Source organism: Cervus elaphus, chromosome 15 (genome assembly GCF_910594005.1).
Source record: "Cervus elaphus chromosome 15, mCerEla1.1, whole genome shotgun sequence".
Taxonomy (NCBI): Eukaryota; Metazoa; Chordata; class Mammalia; order Artiodactyla; family Cervidae; genus Cervus; species Cervus elaphus.
The window spans coordinates 45,568,994-45,591,665 of NC_057829.1; the positions used below are offsets into that span (position 1 = coordinate 45,568,994).

Genomic DNA, 22,672 nt, shown 5'->3' on the forward strand with positions numbered 1-22,672 from the left:
GAATATACCCGACCAGATATAAATATCAAAATTAATGGCAAAAAATTTTCTGGTCGTCTTGATACTGGATCCAATATTACTATCATTTCCAAACATTTGTGGCCCAAATCTTGGCCTATAAAAAAATTTCTTGCCAAATTATAGGAGTTTCTCAAACCAAAGTACAAGAGGTTTATCAAAATGTCCAAATACATCCATGTGAGGGACCAAAAGGCCAACCTGCAACATTATGACCTTATGTGATAGATATACTCCTTAATTTAATAGAAAAAAAATTTACTTATACAATGACAAGCTCAAATATGTATTCCACCTTTCTCCTAGCGGCTACTGCTCACTTAACAAACAGTACAATTATGAAAATAACTTAGAAAAATGACGAGCCTATTTGGACACAGCAATGGCCCCTTACAAAAGAGAAACTAGAAGCTACTAAAAAACATCAATACACAATTAAAATTAAAACATATTGAGGTATCTTATTCCCCTTGGAATTCTCCCACTTTTGTAATAAAAAGAAAAATCTAACAAATGACATTTCTTAACAGACCTTAAAAAAGTTAATACATCTGTAAAACCTATGGGTGCATTACAACCAAAAATTCCATCACCTACCACTATTCCTCTAAACTGACATATTATTATTATAGATTTACAAGATTGCTTTTTTTTTTTTTTTTACTATACCTTTATACCCTCTAGACCGAGAAAGATTTGCTTTCTCTCTTCCTTTTCCTAATCATATTGGGCCTCATAAACGGTATCAATGGACTGTATTGCCTCAAGAAATGATGAATTCTCCCACCATGTGTCAGTATTATGTAGCCAAAGACCTTAAACCTGTGAAAAAACAAACTGTTGACTGTCTTGTTATTCATTATATGGATGATATATTGTTTTCAGCTCCATCTGTTTTAAAAACTCAACATATGTTTGACATAGCTCAACGATGCTTAAAAGACTCTAGATTAATTATTGGCCCTGAAAAAATTCAAACCTCTACACCTTACCATTACTTAGGATCTATTGTTAATAGACAACATATTACTCCCCAACTAACACAAATTCATGTTGATAAATTATCAACCTTAAATGATTTTCAAAAACTTCTAGATGATATAAACTGGATTAGACCCTCTTTAGACATTACAAATTATCAACTGACTAATTTATTTAATACTTTGAAAAGAGATCCTGATTTAAATAGCCCTCATTCACTTTTACAAGAGACACGAGAAAAACTCTATTTGGTACAAAATAAATTACAAAGACAATTTCTTACTCGTATTAAACTTAAATTACTTGTAGAGTTGTTTATACTCCCCTCTTTCCATTCTCCCACTGGACATCTTGCCCAACAAAAACACCCAATAAAATGGATCTGTACCTATTTTAGAAGGACAAAGTCACTTATGTCCTATCTTGATTTGATTGCTGTAATAATTATCAATGAGAGAAATAAAACTAAGACTTTAATTGACTCTGATCCTCATAAAATTGTATTACCTATTAATAAAGTTCAATTTGATAATACATTACAAACTTCTACTGATTTCCAAATAGCCTTCTTAGACTATTTTCATTTCATTATCCCTCTAATAAACTTTGGAGTTTCTTCAAAAATACCAAGTTTATTATCTCTCACATTGTTACATCACAACCTGTACCTCAAGCTGATATTTTCTATACAGATGGGACTAAAAATGCCAAAGCCTCATTTTGGTCTCTCAAAAAATATAAAATTGTTTATACTAAATCTCACTCTGCTCAACAAAATGAATTATATGCTCTTATTCAGGTTATTCACCTACATCCTTACCCTATTAATATAGTTTATGACTCCTCAATTTAGTTTTTGTATCAGAAAATATAGAAACTTCTACCATAAATTCTAATCAATCTATTATTCAACAACTTTTTCTTGAATTATAGTCTATTATTAGGGACCACACTTCCCCCATTTATATTACCCATATTTGAACACATTTCAGCCTTCCCAATCCTATGACTCATGGTGATGAACTAGCTGATAAACTTATTTCTTTTACTGCTCCTGAAAAATGACATGCTCTGTTACACAATAATGCTGGCTCGTTACACCAGATTTAAAAAATTCCATACCGCCATGATAAAAAAATATCATTAATAATTGCTCTACTTGTAGACTTCTACATCTTTGACCCATTACACAAGGTATCAATCCTCAAAGATTACAACCCAGTAAATTAAATAGATGTGACTCATTGCCCTGAAGTCTTTCTATCTTCTTTTTTACCTGTCTGTATTGAAACAAATTCTTTTATATGGACCATACCTCTTCAAGGTGTAACTACACAACATATTATAACCCACCTGTTAGCTTCCTTTGCAATAATGGAAACTCCTAGTTCCATAAAAACAGACAATGGCCCTGCCTATATTTCTAGGCCATTCAAACAATTTTTACAGTCTTTTTCTATCAAACATATTACAGACATTCCTTATAATCCACAAACACAAGACATAGTTGAACGAAACCATCACACACTAAAAATACAAATAAAAAAAAATTAAAAAGGGGGAATACACAGGAACAATTCTATCTTCCTTATCCAGAACAGACTTTACTAGATTCCAATGCAAGATATTCTTTAATCCTATAACTACTGTTAATAAAGCTTTATTTGTTTTAAATTTTTTAAACTTACCAAAAGGAGATATCTTAACAAGAGTAGAAAAACATTTCAAGGAATTGAAGGACACTTCTCTTCCTCTGCCCATTTGGTATCAAGATGGGCTAACTAAACAATGGAAATCTAAGAAATTAATCTTGGAAGGAAAAGGGGTATTCTTGTATTTCTCCAGATGGATCCAATGAACTCACCTGGCTTCCACTTCGGAAGATCCACCCCAAGGAAGTCTCTGGCATTTAAAATAAAGATGAAACCAAAAAACCCCTAGGAGGAAGAAATTCCAATACAGGCCATGGAGGCTCTGAAAATCTCCAAGAAGTACCACCCTCGGCCTCATCGACCTCATGATCTCCCTACTTGGGGGCAGATAAAAACCCTTACAAATCAAGCTGAAAATCTGATTTCTCAACATGGAATGCCTTGGAATCCAGAAAATATTTTTGTTAATATGCTTGCTTTACTTTGCTTGCTTTTGCTTCCCTCACTCAAACTGAATTAATTAACCATACTTATTGGGCCTATATACCTAACCCCCTTTTACTGCAGGTGTTTTGGACAATGGACTGGTGAAACCCATCCTTATTATAAAAATGTCTCAGAACAACTGGGAGCTGGTGGTTGACCTTCTCTTTCACAAGCTTTCCCAGAAAGGATACAGCTGGAGTCAGTTTAGTGATGTGGAAGAGAACAGAACTGAGGCCCCAGAGGGGACAGAATCAGATATGGAAATCCCCAGCACCATCAATGGCAACCCATCCTGGCACCTGGCAGATAACCCTGTGGTGAATGGAGCCACCGGCCACAGCAGAAGCTTGGATGCTTGGAAACTGATCCCCATGGTAGCAGTGAAGCAAACCCTGAGGGAGGCAAACGATGAGTTTGAACTGAGGTACTGACGGACATTCAGCGGCCTGATGTCCCAGCTCCACATCGCCCCAGGGATAGCATGTCAGAGCTTTGAACAGGTAGTGATGAACTGCGGTCGCATGAGGCCTTTTTCTCCTTCGGTGGGACACTGTGTGTGAAAAGCGTAGACAAGGAGATGCAGGTATTGGTGAGTCGAATCACAACTTGGATGGCCACTTACCTGAATGACCACCTAGAGCCTTGAATCCAGGAGAGTGGCGGCTGGGACACTTTTGTGGAACTCTACGGAAACAACGCAACAGCTGAGAGCTGGAAGGGCCAGGAGCACTTCAACCGCTGGTTTCTGACGGGCATGACTGTGGCTGGTATGGTTCTGCTGGGCTCGCTCTTTGACTCATAGTAACTATTCCTTTCATTATAATCATTCATATTTCGTATAAGCTTGTGTTCCTTTGTTATAACTATAGAAAACTTACAATTTAATAAGACTTTAAGTTCTGTGACTTATATAGATTACAAATTGTATACTTGTCTTAATTCCCCTGTTTCTTTAAAAAATAAATCCCTTTTGATTCTTCAATTTCAACATAATCTGTGGTTACCAGTAGATCTCCAATGACCCTGGGAAGAGGGTCCCATGGCAGGACTTGCCTCCTGGCTACTGATTAAATTACTCCGGCGATCTAAACAATTCATTGGATGGTTAATTCTTGACATTTTGGGATTAATAGCCATTTTCACCACTGCTGCTATCGCAGACATTGCTTTACAAACCTCAATTCAAACACAAAACTTTATTCAAAATTAGACCAAAGATGATCATACTATATGGGCCACTCAGGCTCAGATAGATGAGAGAGTTCAAGATGAAATACAGGAACTAAAAACAGCCATCGAATGGGTCAGAGATCAATTGATAGATTTACAAAAACAAGTAATACTGAAATGTGATGGAATTCTACTCAATTTTGTATTACCCCTGTTTGGTTCAACTTTAGTGCCTACAACTGGAAACAAATCAAATTTCACTAACAAGACATACACGATAATGCTTCCCTAAATGCACAGTTATTACAAAAGAAAATCTTTGAAACCTTCTCTAAAAGTTTGCCCTCTTCCAATAATTTGAAAACTTTAGCTGAACAACTAGCTGATCAATTATCTGGGCTAGACCCTCGAAGATGGTTCCAAAATATTACTCACTGTATTGGGTCTGGTGCTGTAACATTGGTAATTGTCCTGGTAATTAGATTTGTTGTATATTGATGTCTTTCAACAAAAATTGTTCAAACTAAACAAACTCAATTGGTCAGGGCCTTTTTCACAAAAATAATAAAAAAGGGGGAATTGTCAGGGAATGTTTAAATTAAGGAGTCCTATATGTTGCTTTCTGTTTCTCAAGGGCCCTCTGTTCCTTATCAGTTCCTGGAAAACAGGAATGAGCAGAGCTGCATGCAGTTCTCAGGACTGAGGTCATGAGATGGAATACATATGTGGATTCCTTTCAGTAACCTTTTACTTTTCTGTAAAACCACTTAGTCATATTCCTATTTCTAATACATGGATTGTCTTCTGGCCCTTTGACGATTGTTATTCCCTTAGTTACTGTTGTTATGCGTCTGGTTTTGGTGTTTTTGAGCAACTTTATTTTTTTTGCCTAAAGCTTCCTTGTATAACACTATATAAACACACACTGCCATAAATAAAACACCCTTGTTTCACTCGAGACTTGGGTCCCCCACATCCTTCTTTTCATTGCTTTCTCTTTGTCAACTCCAGTCCCCAGGTCCCAGTCTGTAAAGACCATAACAAACTGTCAAGGCAATATAAGCTTAAAACTAATATGAAGAATGTAGTGTACTATTTTAGCACTCAAATTATGTAGTTCTTTAATATTAGAAAATTGTTTTTTTTGTGATGGAGAGTTTTCCTCAAGAAAGTATTATTTTGTTAGATTATAGGTGCTGGCTTTCAGTTTGAGAATTCACTATATTTCCATAACTTATGACTTTAGAAGAATAGGAAAGTGATGAAGAAAGTGTGAATATTGCTAATATTTCACTTTATAAAGTATTTTCTTGTTTTCTATTTGGCTCAAGTACTGATTTATTATATAATCATACATATTCATGCATTGATAGTATAACAATAAGCTTAAAGGTTTAAAGTTACTACATAATAAATTTTGTTAAGGTCAAAGAGAATACACATATTTTTATGACTTGAAGTCTCCCTGTCTCCCCAGAAAATGATGGGACATGCTAGATTGAAAAATAAGCTGTAATCCTTGCTTCTTCTTCTCCTTGTTCAGTTGCTCAGTTGTGTCCAACTCTTTACAGCCCCACAGACTGCAGCATGTCAGGCTTATCCTTGCTTCTTAAAACACCTCAAGTGAAAGAGAAGCTGCATTGAGACTGCTCTGTTACTATTACTCTTTAAGGAATAGATGAGATAATATCCAAAGAGCATGTTCTGTAATAATGGGTCAGTGTGGCTGTCTCTTGATATTTTCAAAAGTGATTATATAGTAACTGTCTATATAGTAACTATCTATAACCAGTAAAAGTATACAAGGAGTGATAGTAGAACAATCTGTCTGTGAATATTTAATGATAAACATATTCCATTATAGATTAAGAATCTTATTCTTCTGAAGATAAAATTACAAACGTTAAAGCATCTTTTCTTTCTGTGATTTGTTAAACTATCAGGATATTATCAGAAGCAAAGTATGTGTATTTCCTTGAGTTTTTAAATTTCACTTATGTACAAATCAGGTCAAGCTGAGAAAGTTAAACATGAGAATTATGCAATAAAATTATTTAAAATCCTGAGTTCAGAAGATTTGAGCATGCTTCAGGACACAGTGTATGACCTTCATTCCAAGACACAAATGAAATACATTTCATTTTATGGTCTATTTTACCTTGGAGATACTTCAAAAAAATATTATAGGGACCATGAGTATATATGGCAAGAAAATGAATATATAAATTAATGAGTAAGTAATTTGGAAAGGCATATAATTCTGGATCACCAAAGTGAAACTTTAACATTGATTAAATCAAAATTTTTGCCCTGTCTTGTATCTGTAACTATACTGTTTTAATACAACTGGTCAAAAACACACATTTCTTTTCTCATTTAAAATTCAGGGGTACTAAATCTCAAGTCCACTTTCGTTGCTGCTTAGAAATCCTACTTTAGTTCATTTGCTCTACTATTTTCCTTGATAATTTATATTTCTCTTCTTTTAAACCTCTAATGTTTCTTCTGCCATAATCATATACACAAAGATTTTATCTGAGATTTTTCTAGTAGTCATGTATGGATGTAAGAGTTGGACTATAAAGAAAGTTGAGCACCAAAGAATTGATGCTTTTAAACTGTGGTGTTGGAGAAGACTCTTGAGAGTTCCTTGGACTGCAAGGAGATCAAACCGGTCCATCCTAAAGGAAATCAGTCCTGAGTGTTCATTGGAAGGACTGATGTTGAAGCTGAAACTCCAATACTTTGGCAACCTGATGTGAAGAGGTGACTCACTGGAAAAGACCCTGATGCCGGGAAAGATTGAAGACAGGAGAAGAAGGGGACGACAGAAGATGAGATGGTTGGATGGCATCACCAACATTGATCATCATATCATCAATGGACATGAGTTTGAGTAAACTCCAGGATTTGGCAATGGACAGGGAGGCCTGGCATGCTGCAGTCCATGGATCGCAAAGAGTTGGACATGATTGAGCAACTGAACTGAACTGAAACCCTCCAATTCTACAAATACTACATTCATCCTCTTGCCTTTGCCAGCAAGTCACTAGTTCTAGTAACTCTGTCTTCTTGTACTTTATCAAATACTACCTGTTTGTTGTATTTTTTCCTACTAGCATTAATATCCCACTAGAAACCCACATTTTTTCTTGTTAAAAAAAATCCAACTTTTCTTTTTAGCTGTGAAGTAAGAATACTTGAAATTACCCTTCTATCACAAACAAAAAACAGAAAAACCTATAGAAAGCAAATATTTTCAGACATTAGAAAGCAAGCAGCATGAAACTATGATTCCTGAGAAGGAGGAAGATGTTTATCTCTACATAAGCTGGACTCTCCACCTAAAGGTAGTTTCCAGAGTGTAAAGAAGAAAGACAGAACCCAAAGGGAAGATACAACTGAATTCTGGAAGCCAACACAGGATTTTGAGAGCATCGTGCCCAATAAGAGAGGGGTGCATAGAGAAAGAATGCCAGAAAATTGCATAGGGATTTTTTTTCCTGAGATTTTGGTAAAATACAAATCTGAGAATGTATAGGATAAAATCCTGTGAGGTCAGGAAAGAGCAAATTCTATGGAAAATATCTGAAAGCTGTATAGTTTATAGGTTTACAAAGGGCTGGTGATCATACAAGTTCTCACCAGCCAAAGTGGACAGATCTTATTGAATATATGTGGCGTTATAATAGAGAATGTAAATGGGTTGTGACTAAGAAGTGGAATTAATACAAGAGAAAAGTTTTTTTTGAGCTTTGCTAGAAGGAATTTTAAAAATAAGGCCTTAAAGATCAAACTGGCCTGTAGTAACTTAACTTCCTTCTAGAGAAAAAAGATAAAAGTCATATAGTTGTAAGAAATACACAATCTAATATTCAACAATGTAAATGTCTACCATTCAAAGAAAAATTTCTGGATATGTAAAGAAACAGAAAATGTGACATAATGTGAAGAACAAACAAAAACAGATATAAATTCAGAGATGATAATATCAAAAAAAGAACATATCAGCTATTATAAGTATGCTCCGTATGCTCAAAGATGTGAGCAAAAACATGAACATAATGAGGTAACAATTGGAAAACATAAACAAGAACTAAATGGGACTTCCAGGGACAAAAAATACAGTATCTGAAGTAACATTTCTTTGGATAAAGTTAATAGCAGATGTGACATTGGATTTAAATTAACTGATTAAATTAAATCAGTTAATTTCAATGCATGCAACAGAAATTATCCAGAATGAAAACTAGAAAGTAATATGATTGGGAAAAAACACAGAGCCTTGATAAATGATGAGAAAGTATCAAGCAGTTTCACATATGTGTTGATTGAAGTCCCCAAACGAGTGAGGTGGGGAAGGAAAATTATTCTTAGAAATAATGGCTGGAAATCTTCCACATATACAAAGCTTAGTGAACTCCACACAGGTCAAACACAACATTGAGGCACACTGTCAAATTGCTGCAATCCAATGATAAAGGAAAAAAATATTAAAAGCAGCTGGAGAAAAGAATGCATATGCAGAGAAAAGGGATAAGAATTACTACAGATTTCTTTTTAGAAATTATGCAGGCCATTGGAAAATGGAATGATATTTTAAAGTGCTAAAGGAAAAAAAAAAATCATAGTTAGATGTTGCAATACACATTAATAGGATGACAGGAGGTGGTGGCTCTATAAATAAATAGCCTAAAAAGCCAAAGAGTGAGTTCTTGCTTCTTACTCTCCATTTCTTTTCAAAGCTGAATACCAGGTTGAGATGGAGGATGGCTGGAATACAAGTAAGCCAGAAAGTGGCCTAGATTTGGGTTCCTCAGCCCAAAGTTGCCCATCATTTTGTTAAATAGCTGTCAATGTTTCCTAATTTTTAATTTTTAGAAAAAAAATGAATAATATTAAAAAAAAACAGAATATAAGCTTCTTGGGGGGTGGGTCTATTTATTCTCCACTTATTCACATCACTAAGAAGGAAGGAATGTTGAAACAAAAATATTTGTTTTGAATGAATGAATAAAAGTAAGTACTATAGTTCTACCAAAAATATGTTTGTTACTATATTTTCTTAAAGAAGGTAAACATATTTCAAATGAAAGTAGTTTCTTTTAACAACCACTCTTGGTTTTAAATTCACTTCTATTTGTAGAGGTAATCTTATGGATATGGTATGTTTTGTTCTGGTCATTATTCTCTTACAGTTAGATAGCTATAAAGATAAACACAGAAACATCACTATATATGGATATATGCTCAAATTTATCCTGTCTTCTGTCTATCTGCTATCATAAATATTCATCTTGCAAATCTCCATGAATGCTGTTTAAGGCACTGCACAGTTCTGGGGGAAGTGATTCATGTAATGCTAATGTAGACATCATTGCTTTTACACTAGACATGTTGTTCTGTCTTTTCATATATCTTTGTCAGTATTTACAAGGGCCAAATGTTAATTTTATCTATTTCTTTGTTGTAATGTAGTTTTTATGTAGTTCATGGCTTTTCATTGCTATATTTCATTATATGAATAGACCATATTTAATTTATCTATTCCCTGAATGATAAACTTCTAAGTTGTTTTGATTCTTCAGTGTAACAAAAAATGCTGCAGAAATATGTTTATATGTATATCTTGCTCAAGGTTCTGTGTAAAAATTTCCTGAAGGATGTATTACTAGAGATGAAACTGGTAGGTCATAGGATATATTTCTTTTCAATTTCATTAGACTTTGTAAAATTACTTCACAGGTCACAGCAGGTTGAACCATCTTATTGTCTTACTATCCATATAGGACAAAACTACTTTCCATATATCTTTATCATTACTTACAAGGCCCAAATGTTAATTTTGCCAGTATGAAACATAAAAACTGTTATCTCATTATTGTTTGAATCCAATCCTTTAGTAATAATGAGGTTGAGCATGTTTTCCAAGGTCTGTTAGGTAGCTGTCTTTTGGGGGAATTACGTATCTGCACTTCATGGCATACTTTTATTATACACTTGAAATTCTCTTTAGAATGGGGGCAAATTTCTGGTTACATAGGGGCAATAAATAAATATTTGTTCATAATTAAGAAAAACATGTCCTGTTGATCTTTGAAGAAACTGTTTTTTTCCTCCTCTTTTTATTTGAGTTGTTTTCTTTTTCTTTTTTTTTTTTTTTTGAGTTGTTTTCTAAAAGACTTGATTTTTAGAGCAGTTTTAGGTTCATGGGAAAATTAAGAGTAAGGCACAGAGATTTTTCATATTGCTCCAGCACCCACACATGTGTAGCTTCCTCCAAAGTAAGTGTCCCCCACCAGAATGGTACATTCATTAAAACTGATCTTTGTGCTGTTTGCTGAATCCTGAGTGTGGCTGAATGTGGGAGGCAGGATGGTTTAGTGCAAGAGCCTGTGCTTTGGAGTCAGGTAGACTTGGGTTTGGGTCCTGGCTCTTTCACTCTATCATTAACACTGAAAATTTACTCAGACTTTCTGAAATTTAGATAATACTTAGTAACTCATGAAGTTCCAGGTATAAACTTGAAAAATAAGTTTAAAGCATTTGGTACAGTGGCTATAAAGTAGAAAGTGCTTTATAATAATAATGACAGTTCCTTTTTTTTCCATACCCTTTATCTCAAACTGTGTATGTAAACATTGCTTTGGTCTGATAAGGTGTCCAGTTAATCTTTTTCATCAAATGTTTCATTAAAACCCCATCTAGGTGTCTGGAGGGGCTACTAGTATGCTTAATCTACAACTAAGTGTATTTTTCTTTCTGGAAAAACTTGTCTTTACTGAATTTACACTAAAAAATCTAAACAACCAATCTAGATAAGTGTTGCATCTGTGGGTGACATTTCTTTTTTCTTTTTAGAGATTTTCATTCATTTATCTTCACTCATTAAACATTTATTTGCCATGTATTGTGCTAGATGTACCATGATCAAGAGAATTGAGTTGCTCCCAAATATTCAATTCTGATTAAATAAATTTGGATGATCCTAATGAGGAGGAAAAGAGGAAGGTGTTTGAAGAAGCTGGTTTGAAAGCCTAAGGTATTTTCTGTTTGGTTCAGATTTTAATTGAAAATTTTCGAATGATGTTAATAAGGAAGTATAGTTAAGGATGAATAGACAGAATAGCCTAAAACTGTTAAAAAAAGAAAAAAAAAAAAGCATCAGAAACACCAAAGTCCAGTGTGAGTTGAGAATTGCAGACCTGCTGCTAAGGACAAATAAAAGAGGTTTATAAATCATATTTAGAGGAAATAAGGATAAAGAATTAGGTTTGGTGCTTGGGGCCAACTGTGTAATGTGAACAGGTGACAGAGTAGGCAGAACCCTGAGTCTGTTTTCTGTGTCAAGGAGGATGCTCTTCATACTGAAAAAGGTTAAACCAAAGTGGGTTAGAAGAAACTGGGGCCCAAAATAGGTGAGAAGTGTGTCTATGATGTGCAGAGGTCACGATCATCTAGGCTACATGAATTATGTCCAGCATGCTCAGACAGCCCAGAATGAGTGGTTGGACAAATATTAGATGTTTCTTAATATGCTCTTTTAAACTTAACATATTGAACCTTTCTTTTTATTATGTTGGTCAAAAAGCTCATTTGGGTTTTTCCATAACATGTTACATTGCAGTCTTAGTCATATACAATGGGAGCTGAGGAGGGACAGCTGCAATGCCTGTGGCTTGTTTTCAGGGAGTTTTGAGGGAAAGAACTGTTACATGCTGACACATCTGTCCTTCCTTCAAATTTTGTTGAATTATCTGTTTCTTGAGAACAAGAGTCATATTTTTAGATTTCATATTGGTTTCTAGTCTAGCGGTCTTTTTCATTAGAAACTTACAGAATAGTCAGTAATGATGTACAGCTTCCTCAGTAATCAATGCAAAGGAAAAGAGGAAAACAATACAATGGGAACAACTGGAGAGCTCTTCAAGAAAATGAGAGATACCGAGGGAATATTTCATGGAAAGATGGGCACAATAAAGCACAGAAATGGTATGGACCTAACAGAAGCAGAAGATATTAAGAGGTGGCAAGAATACACAGAAGAACTATACAAAGCAGATCTTCATGACCCAGATAACCGCGACGGTGTGATCACCCACCTAAAGCCAGACATCCTGGAATGCGAAGTCAGGTGAGCCTTACGAAACATCACTACGAACAAAGCTAGTGGAGGTGATGGAATTCCAGTTGAGCTATTTCAAATCCTAAAAGATGATGCTGTGAAAGTGCTGCACTCAACATGCCTGCAAATTTGGAAAACTCAGCAGTGGCCACAGTACTGGAAAAGATCAGTTTTCATTCCAATCCCAAAGAAAGGCAATGCCAAAGAATGCTCAAACTACTGCATAATTGCACTTATCTCACACATTAAGATAATGCTAAAATTCTCCAAGCCAGGCCTCAACAGTATGTGAATCATGAACTTCCATAAGTTCAAGCTGGATTTAGAAAAGGCAGAGGAACCAGAGATCAAATTGCCAACATCCGCTGGATCATCAAAAAAGCAAGAGAGTTCCAGAAAAACATCTACTTCTGCTTTATTGACTATACCAAAACCTTTGACTGTGTGGATCACAACAAACTGTGGAAAATTCTGAAAGAGATGGGAATACCAGACTACCTGACCCGCCTCTTGAGAAACCTGTATGCGGGTCAAGAAGCAACAGTTAGAACTGGACATGAAACAACAGACTGGTTCCAAATCAGGAAAGGAGTACGTCAAGGCTGTATATTATCACCCTGCTTATTTAACTTATATGCAGAGTACATCATGAGAAAACACTGGACTGGATGAAGCACAAGCTGGAATCAAGATTGCCGGGAGAAATATCAATAACCTCAGATATGCAGATGGCACCACCCTTATGGTAGAAAGTGAAGAAGAAGTAAAGAGCCTCTTGATAAAAGTGAAAGAGGAGAGTGAAAAAGTTGGGTTAAAACTCAACATTCAGAAAACTAAGATCATGGCATCTGGTCCCATCACTTCATAGCAAATAGATGGGGAAACAATGGAAGTAGTGACAGGCTTTACTTTCTTGGGCTCCAAAATCCCTGCAGATGGTGACTGCAGCCATGAAATTAAAAGATACTTGCTCCTTGGAAAAAAAGCTATGGCCAACCTAGACAGCATATTAAAAAGCAGAGATATTACTCTGCCAACAAAGGTCCATCTAGTCAAAGCTATGGTTTTTCCAGCAGTCATGTATGGATGTGAAAGTTGGACTATAGAGAAAGCTGGACTATAGAGAAAGCTGAGTACTGAAGAATTGATGCTTTTGAACTGTGGTTTTGAAGACTCTCGAGAGTCCCTTGGAGAGTTCCAAGGAGATCCAACCAGTCCATCCTAAAGGAGATCGGTTATGAATATTTGTTGGAAGGACTGATGTTGAAGTTGATACTCAAGTACTTTGGCCACCTGATGTGAAGAACTGACTCATTTGAAAAGACTGTGATGGTGGGAAAGACTGAAGGCAGGAGGAGAAGGGGACGACAGAGGATGAGATAGTTGAATGGCATCACTGACTGGTTGGGTATGAGTTTGAATAAGCTCTGGGAATTGGTGATGGACAGGGAAGCCTCATGTACTGCAGTCCATGGGTTTGCAAAGAGTTGGACACGACAGTGACTGAACTCACGTAAAGCTTTCCCTTGAAATTAAATGTGTGAACATATGTTGATAGTAGGGGTCACAGTTGTCTGAGGTTAACATAAAGAGCTGACGTGCACATAATTCTTGTTTGTTTTTGCCTTTGTTTTTAAATTTATAAGAACTAAGTTTAGTTTGAAAAATGCAATCTTTGGCCATATTAAGAGACTTAAAATCTTGTCTTTCCTGTATTCTACATATTTGCGTATTTGTCTTCAAAGTTTTTTCAGAGAGAAGTTTTCATTCTTAGCTATGTTCTAAATCACAGTCAAACCAAACCGAGGTTTTCATTAGGGATTTTTAATTTTTCTAATCAAAGTTCCTGAAAACATTTTTTTGGAAAAAAAATGGGTTTCATATTGTACGGTATGGTAAAAATCATTTCTCTCTCCTACTTTGAAGAAATGAATGAGGTAGTATTAAAGCTGTAGTTGCTAGGAAATTATTGTAACATGTTATTGCCTGTGATGGGTTAGAATATATATGTTTACCCAAGTGTCTACATCACTTAACTGTAATACATCATGAGAGCTCATACAGCCATGACAATTTAATACCGTATTTGCAGCAAATTATGCACTTAGTTAACAACTTTTTGATTAAAAAATATTTGTAGGAGACAGATGCAGTAGATAAGCACAAAAGGGCATACTATTTCTTGTAGACTAAAGGAGGGTAACAAAGCACTTTGAAGATATACAGTAATTGCAACCCATATTGCTAGTAATAGCAAAATCTAGTGCAACTTCTTGAAAGACTTGGCTGTGGCAGTATCTATTAAAGCTGATTATACTTATACCTGGCCCCCGTGCCATTAAAAATATACCCCCCAACCATGCTGATTCTAGGCTGAATACTGAAGAATTGATGCATTTGAACTGTGGTGTTGGAGAAGACTCTAGAGAGTCCCTTGGACTGCAAGGAGATCAAACTAGTAAATCCTAAAGGAAATCAATCCTGAATATTTATTAGAAGTACTGATGCTGAAGCTCCAATACTTTGGCCACCTGATGCAAAGAGCCAACTCATTGGAAAAGACCCCGATGCTGTGAAAGATTGAAGGCAGGAGGAGAAGAGGCCGACAGAGGACAAGATGGTTGGATGACATCACTGACTAAGTGGACATGAATTTGAGCAAGCTCCAGGAGATGGTGAAGGACAGGGAAGCCTGGCCTGCTGCAGTCCATAAGGAGTCAGACACAACTGAGAGACTGAACAATAATGCTGATAGCAGCACTTTTGTAATAATTCTAAACCAGAAACTATCTCAAAATCCATCAACATGTTAAACCAGTAAAAGTTTAAAAAGCCAAAGAGAGTATGTAAATTATGACTGATTCGTGTTGTTTTATGGCAGAAGCCAACATGACATTGTGTAAAGCAATTCTCCTCCAATTAAAACTTAAAAAGAAAAAGTTTCACAGACAAGCAAAAGCTTGAAGAGTTTAGTGCCACCTAACCAGCTTTACAAGAAAAGTTAACTTCTCTATGCAATAAAGAAAAGACTACAAAAAGAAATATGAAAACTACAAAAATAAGAATCTCATTGGTAAAAGCAAATAATCATTTAAGGTAGTAAATCTGCATTGTATAAAGCTAGTAGGAAGGTTAAAAGGGAAAAGCAGCAAAATCATCTATGTCCACAATAGTATTTAAAGGACGCACAAAACAAAAGATGCAAAATATAATGTAAAAAAATAGTAAACATAGGAAGGGAGTAAAAGTGCAGGGTTTTTAAAGAGCATTGGAATTTAGAGATCAGCAATTTAAAATGATCATGTACATAGATTGCTGTGTATGGTGCTTATATGCAGAGTACATCATGCAAAATGCCAGGCTGGATGAAGCAGAAGCTGGAATCAAGATTGCCAGGAGAAATATCAGTAATCTCAGATATGCAGATGATACCACCCTAATGGCAGAAAAAGGAGAGAAACTAAAGAGCCTTTTGATAAAGGTGAAAGAGGAGACTGAAAAAGCTGGCTTAAAACTCAACATTCAAAAAACAGAGATCATGGTGCTGGGAAAGATTGAGGGCAGAAGAGGGAGACACAAGGTGAGATGTTGGGTGGCATCATTGACTCAATTGACACAAGCTTGAGCAAACTCCAGGAGACAGTGAAGGACAGGGAAGCCTGGTGTGCTGAGGTCCAATGGGGGTTGCAAAGAGATGGGCACAATTGAGTCAACAACAGCAACAGAGGGTGATGTATATAAAAAAGTTTCAGACAACTGCAGATAAATCTTAATTCTCTATACCTGAGATGATATTTGGATTATCTTGGAACATTAGCAGTTTTTGTTCACACATTTATTAATGATTTCTTAGTGCATTCACCCACATGATTAACCATAACCTTCGATTGGTGTGTGTTCAAAGAACCGTCTCAATTTCATGTACTTTGGGGCTAACTTGTGGCCTCACTTATGAATCTTTCAGTTAGCCCCAAAGTACATGAAATTGAGACGGTTCTTTGAAGTATAGTTTAGTATAGTATCGACGGTATATTGAAGTATAGTTGATTTACAATGTTGTATTAATTTCTACTGTGCAGCAAAGCAACTCAGTTATACACATATATGCATTCTTTTTTTGGATTATTTTCCATTATGTTTTATCCCAGGATACTGAATATATTTCTTTGTGCTATACAGTAGGACCTTGTTGTTTATCCATTCTCTATATAGTTGGTGTCTGCTAATCCTGAATTCCCAGTCTATCCCTCTTCCACCTGCTCTCCCCCTTGGCAATCACAAGTCTGTTCTCTGTGTCTATGAGTCTGTTTTGTAGGTAGGTTAATTTGTGCCATATTTTAGATTACACATGTAAGCAATATTAGCATTTGTCTTTCTTAGTATGATAATCTCTAGTTGCATCCATGTTGCTACAGATGGCATTATTTTGTTCATTCTTATGGCTGAGTAGTATTCTGATAGTTTTGAAGTAAACTATTTTTACTTCTTTATAGCTAGAAGAAACATTTAAATATTATTGTTCTTTTTCCCTGTTCCAACTACATTACATAAACCAGTTCAACTAGATGAGAATATATTCTACTTGAAAGAAGTATTTTTCAGGGAAGATAACACAATTGTTCTCAAAACCTACCTTTTTTCCCCTCTAAATCTGTTCTAGAATGGAGGATAGAAAGCAGTAGCACTAGCTGTGAGGAGAGAAAAATACAACTAGTAGTATTATAGGGAGAAACACAGTTTCAGCTTAGTTTGGAGAAGTACCTGAGGAGTTGAAAAACTGCAGACAAATTTTGTCTTGGTTCTCATCACTTCTTGCTCATCCATTTTTAAAGTCAAGCAGGCAGCCATATGGGCCAGATACAGCAGATTGAGAGACTGATTACAAACCCATGTACTGAGGTGCTGATATTTCCTAAATATTCCTCAGAAGAGACCCTTAGCTTCAGCCCAAGATCTGAAGACACACATTCATGTAACCGAGCAATACCCAAAAGAAGGATATAACTTGTCTTCATAGAATGAACTAGACATAGCTGTGGAATCCAATCGGGGGGGTGACAGTATTATATTCAAGAATGCTGACCTTACCACATTTTTATAAGATGAAACTAGAACAACTAGTTAAATGGTGTTGAGGATAAAGTCAGACATATAGCAAGGTCAGGTCCCCATAGTTAAGATACCAGGCATAAAATGCAGAATAGATAAAATATTTGCCTTTTAGAGGATTTTGAGTATAGAACAATTAACATTTCCATTGAAGTCCATGATGAACAACAATGAGTAAAGGAGATTGATTTTAAACATTGATATGCTTGAATATAAAACCATATTTTAAAAATGGGAAAAAATTACTTAGTTTAAACTAATTTTAGAAGTTAGTTTATTTCTTGTTGACCTGGTTACTTAAACTGGTGATCGTGATTAGATATAATATTGATAAGATCAAGTGATGATATTTACAAAAATTAAATCCTCATTGCATCATGGAGGAATTTCAAAAATGTCTAAAAAATGTTTGTGCTTTCATGAATGTTGGATTCCTGAACTCAGATGTTTTTAATGAAAATTGACTCATTCACTTATTCATGTTTTCGTTCATTCATTCAAAGCCTACCCTATTCTAAATGCTTTGCTAGGTGTTATTGGCAGATTCAAAGATGCCTAAGAAATAATCCATGTGCTGTAGGCATTTGTGCTCAGTTCTGTCCAAGTCTTTGTGACCACCTGGACTGGCTTTTATGACTTGGTAATTTATTCTGTGGTGCTTCTCTGGTAAAGAATCCACTTTCCAAGCAGGAAATGCAGGTTCCATCTCTGGATTGGGAAGAACCCTTGGAGAAGGAAATGGCAACCCACTCCAGTATTCTTGCCTGGGAAATCTCATGGACAGAGGAGCATGGCAGGCTATAGTCCATGGGTCACAAAGAATTGGAGATGACTTAACAACTAAACAACAATAAATTAGTTATGTATCACTTACTAAGTAAGTACAGTTTAAATCCATATTAAATTCATGCTAGAAGAGATGTATTAGTAACTTGTGCCTCAGAAGAGAGGACAATTAATTCTTATCAGGGAGAGCTGCAGAGAGGAGGTGATTTTTTAACTGGGTCTTCAAAGATAAAGACTATTTCAATAGCAGGGAAGGGTACAAAGGACATCGTTGGCTAAGAGAACAGTAATAACAAAGATACAGAGGAATGTTGCTGGCGTGCTCTGGCCTTTAGAGAAGAGTATTGTCTGAGTATTGTCATGCTCAGTAGGATATGAAATGTAGTGAGACAGGAGATAGTTAATTAGGAAATAGACCAATAATTTATAAAAAGAGAAGCCGCATTCATTTCTCTGACATTTACCAAACTGAATTTAATACTGAATCTATCCAAATAACTGAGAACAGAATGTTCTACAAACACATTGGATCTGGAGGTAATCTTGGAGATTATCTGGTTTAATGTCTGTCTGTCTCTCCCCAGAACAGAGGCTCACAGAGAGGTTAAGGATTCTTAATCAAGACCATCCAACCAAGTTGGTAAGGTATAAAATATCTCAGGTTGCTGGAGTTGGTCGGTAGCCCTTTTGACCACAGTAGGTAGAGGAGAGGCTCCTGGGCTATGAGGTGGAGCAGAGATCCAAAGTAGAGACAGTTCACATTATTGAAGGTAAAGAAGGAAGTAATTTCATAGTTTTGTAGGTAGATGGTGACCCGAATTTGATGTAGGTGACTCTTCAATATGGCAGATATACTGGGAGGAGTGTATCTGATTTTGGAGTTTCTGAATTGAACCATTTGTAACTACTACATTGTAGTACACTAGGTAGAATCTAGTGCTGGGATTCTGACAAGCTACAGCCATTTGTAAGAGTTGGGGAAATGGTTCTGTCAGTAAAACGAGGGAGGAAAGAAAGAGGAGAAGGAAGATGTGAAGACAGAAGGAGAGACGGTGAGGAATAGAAACAGAACTTAGTGGTACCCTTGCCCCGCTAAGGTTCCCTGTTGCACAGTGATACCTGATTTCACCTTTCTCTGTGACACCAGTGAGATCTGACATCTTTGAGAGACTCGCATGAACCTCTGTGATGTACAGGCAAAGCAGATTTGATCTTAAAAATCGTTTTACTGTATGACTTTTTAAACTCCAGATTGTGAATTATCCATTTCCCTTTGAATTCTGTTTTCCCTTCTTTTCTTTAAAATAAAACCGAACAAGAACCCCCTGGGAAAACTTGCCTTATCCAATTTGTTATTTAGGGGAAAATGCTTACTTCCTTCTCACTTACAGCTACTAAGTCAGGATTACCTCATCAAATTACCACCAGACAGTGGAAACTGTCTGAAACATTTAGTTTTTCATGCACAAGACCAATGTGTGTTAGACAGAAAGGCTTGACTTTCCCCTAAACTGCTTGCCTTCTTTCATCTGTTGAAAAATCACTTTTCAGTTGAGTGAATAACTTGAAAATCTGAAGAACAGATGAGTTATCCTTAATGGTTTACTTTTCCATCTTAATTATAAATCCATTGTCATTAAAGGGGTTAGTGGATCTTAACAGAAATGGTGAAGTGAGCACTTTCTATTATAAGGGGAAAAATGTGTGTAGACATGATGCTGGAGCAGTAGTTACAGAAATAACTTACTTACTGAACTTCTGTCAGAATAATAAACCATTATAGATCTCTCTAACTGGTAAGAAAATGTATGTGTTTAACTGGTTGGCGACTATACAAACTATAAGGAGTATATTTCAGTTAAAAATATAATTATTTTTATAAGCATTCATTTGAAATATTTGGTTTTATAATTTATAAATACATTTATAAATATGTTAATATCTGTATTTATAATTTATAAATTTGCAATAACTGTATTTATAGAATTTATTTATGAATAATTTGGGCTTCCCTGGTGGCTCAGATGGCAAAGAGTCTGCCTGGAATGTGGGAAACCCAGGTTCCATCCCTGGGTCAAAAAGATCCCCTGGAGAAGGAAATGGCAACCCACTCTAGTATTCTTGCTTGGTGAATCCCATGGACAGAGGAACCTGGCGAACTACAGTCCATTGGGGTCACAAAGAGTTGGACACAACTGAGCGACTAACACCTTTCATTCTCACTATGAATAATTTACTTACAAATTCTAAACATGAATTTACAAGACACCTCTCAACCACCCCCAAAATCATTTTGCTCAGGAAATAGCACATGTTCTATTTAGTAAGAATTGTCTTTTCCTGCTCTTTTCTAAGGGCTTCCCTGGTGAGTAAGACAGTAAAGAATCTGCCTGCATTGCAGGAGACCTGGGTTCTATCCCTGGGTTGGGAAGATCCCCTGGAGAAGGGAATGGCTATTCACTCCAGTATTCTTGCCTGGAGAATTCCATGGACAGAGGAGCCTGGCAGGCTTTCTAAAAACAGTACTTTTTGTGGGCATTTTAAAAAAAAATTTTTTTTTAACTTTTTAAAGTTAGAATATAGCTCTAACTATACTTTATGGAGTATAGCCAATTAACACTGTTGTTACTAGTTTCAGGTGGACAGCAAAGGAACTGTCCACATAAATACATATAAATACGTAGAAATATATATAAATATATTCATTCTCCCCCAAATTAAAAAGAGTGCTTTTATATTTGTAAAACTTTAAGCATATTTATAAACAAACACACACATAGGAAAGAGCTTCAATTTGCCAGGATTTTCAAGATGTTCATTAACTGGAATCCTATTGTAGACTTACCGTAGAGTTAGAAAGACCAAGAAGCAATTTAATCCAGCCTTTAGGTCTTGGAAAGCATGAACCTTCTTGGGGAGATTAGTGCTGGAGTAGTGAAGGTGTATGGAGCACTGTATACCCATATCCCCAATGCTAGCACATTTAATTCATGGTTCATCATGGATTGACACTTAGATCTTTGTTCCTTTCTTTGCTATAAGGAAATAATCACCTACAAGATTCATCCTCATTAAACTGCAGTCAACACTTACACATCAAGGACCACCTGCAGGTAGCTTGAATCAGGCAAAAAAAGCAGCTTCTGTCTGAGGTATAGGGCTCAGCAGGTCCGCTCACAATGCTGTTCGTGACTCTGTATGCTTAACCTGAGCACTTGTTCATAATTGACCTCTTTTAAATTTTTTTTTTAAATTGGAGGATAATTGTTTTACAGTGTTGTGTTGGTTTCTGCTATAAAACTACCCGAATCAATCATAATTGTATACCCCCTCCTTCTGGAGGCTCCCTCTCCCATCCCATCCCATCCCTCAAGGTCATCACAGAACGCCAGGCTGGACCCCCTGTGTTATCTAGCAGCTCCCCACTGGTTATCTATTTTGAACATGGTACTAACATACATGTTAATGTTACTCTCTCAATTCGTCCTACCTTCTTCTTACCACTCTGTGTTCATAAGTCTGTTCTTTGCATCTGCGTCTCCATTCCTTCCTTGAAAATAGGTTCATCAGTACTATTTTTCTAGATTCCATATACACGTGTTAATATAATTGTTTTTCTCTTTCTGACTTATTTCACTCTGTGAAACAGGCTCAAGTTTCATCCACCTCACTACAACGGATTCAAATTCAAATTCATTCCTTTTTATGGATGAATAATCATAACTGACCTCTTATGTTTTAGCAACAAGTCCTGAAATTAGATTCCTCGTCTCTTAGATCTCGTGGTATATGTAGAACGTCTGCTTTTTGTCTGAATTGAAAGCCTAGTCAGCCCCTCCTGACTAACTGTCTCTCTGGCACCTTGTGCTATAGTTGAGGCACCAAGGAAGAGGAATTAGCTTTCAAATACTGATTTCTACGTATACCATTCCTTAGACGATCACTGCCCCCTTCTGATGTCTGTATCAGAAGCTTTCTCCATCTCTTTTATAGTTTAATAAAATTTTATTACACAAAAGCTCTGAGCAATCAAGCCTTGTCACTGGCCCCAGATTGAATTCTTCTCCTCTGGAGGCCAAGAATCCTGGCATCTTTTGTGGTTCAGCAGCAACCCTTCATCTTGGTGGCTCGCCAGGATTCTTTAGAACAAAGTAAGGATGCCTTGAGCTCTAGTTCTTTGTCCTCCTAGTGAACACGTTTTCTGCTGTACTTTACTCACTCTACGGTGTGCTTGTGTGAATGAATGACACGCCCTGCGTGAAGCAAGTGAGGAGCCCTGCTCTGCGGTTCTGCAGTGACCTCATACGGCTTATGCAGAAACCCTGTTGGGGGTTTATACCAACCT

At 36.2% G+C, this 22,672-nt stretch overlaps 1 pseudogene; it reads left to right on the forward strand.

Annotated features, from left to right (window-relative positions):
• Positions 1 to 3,262: 3,262 nt before the first annotated feature.
• On the forward strand, positions 3,263 to 3,939 carry LOC122708534 (annotated as a pseudogene).
• Positions 3,940 to 22,672: the final 18,733 nt, after the last annotated feature.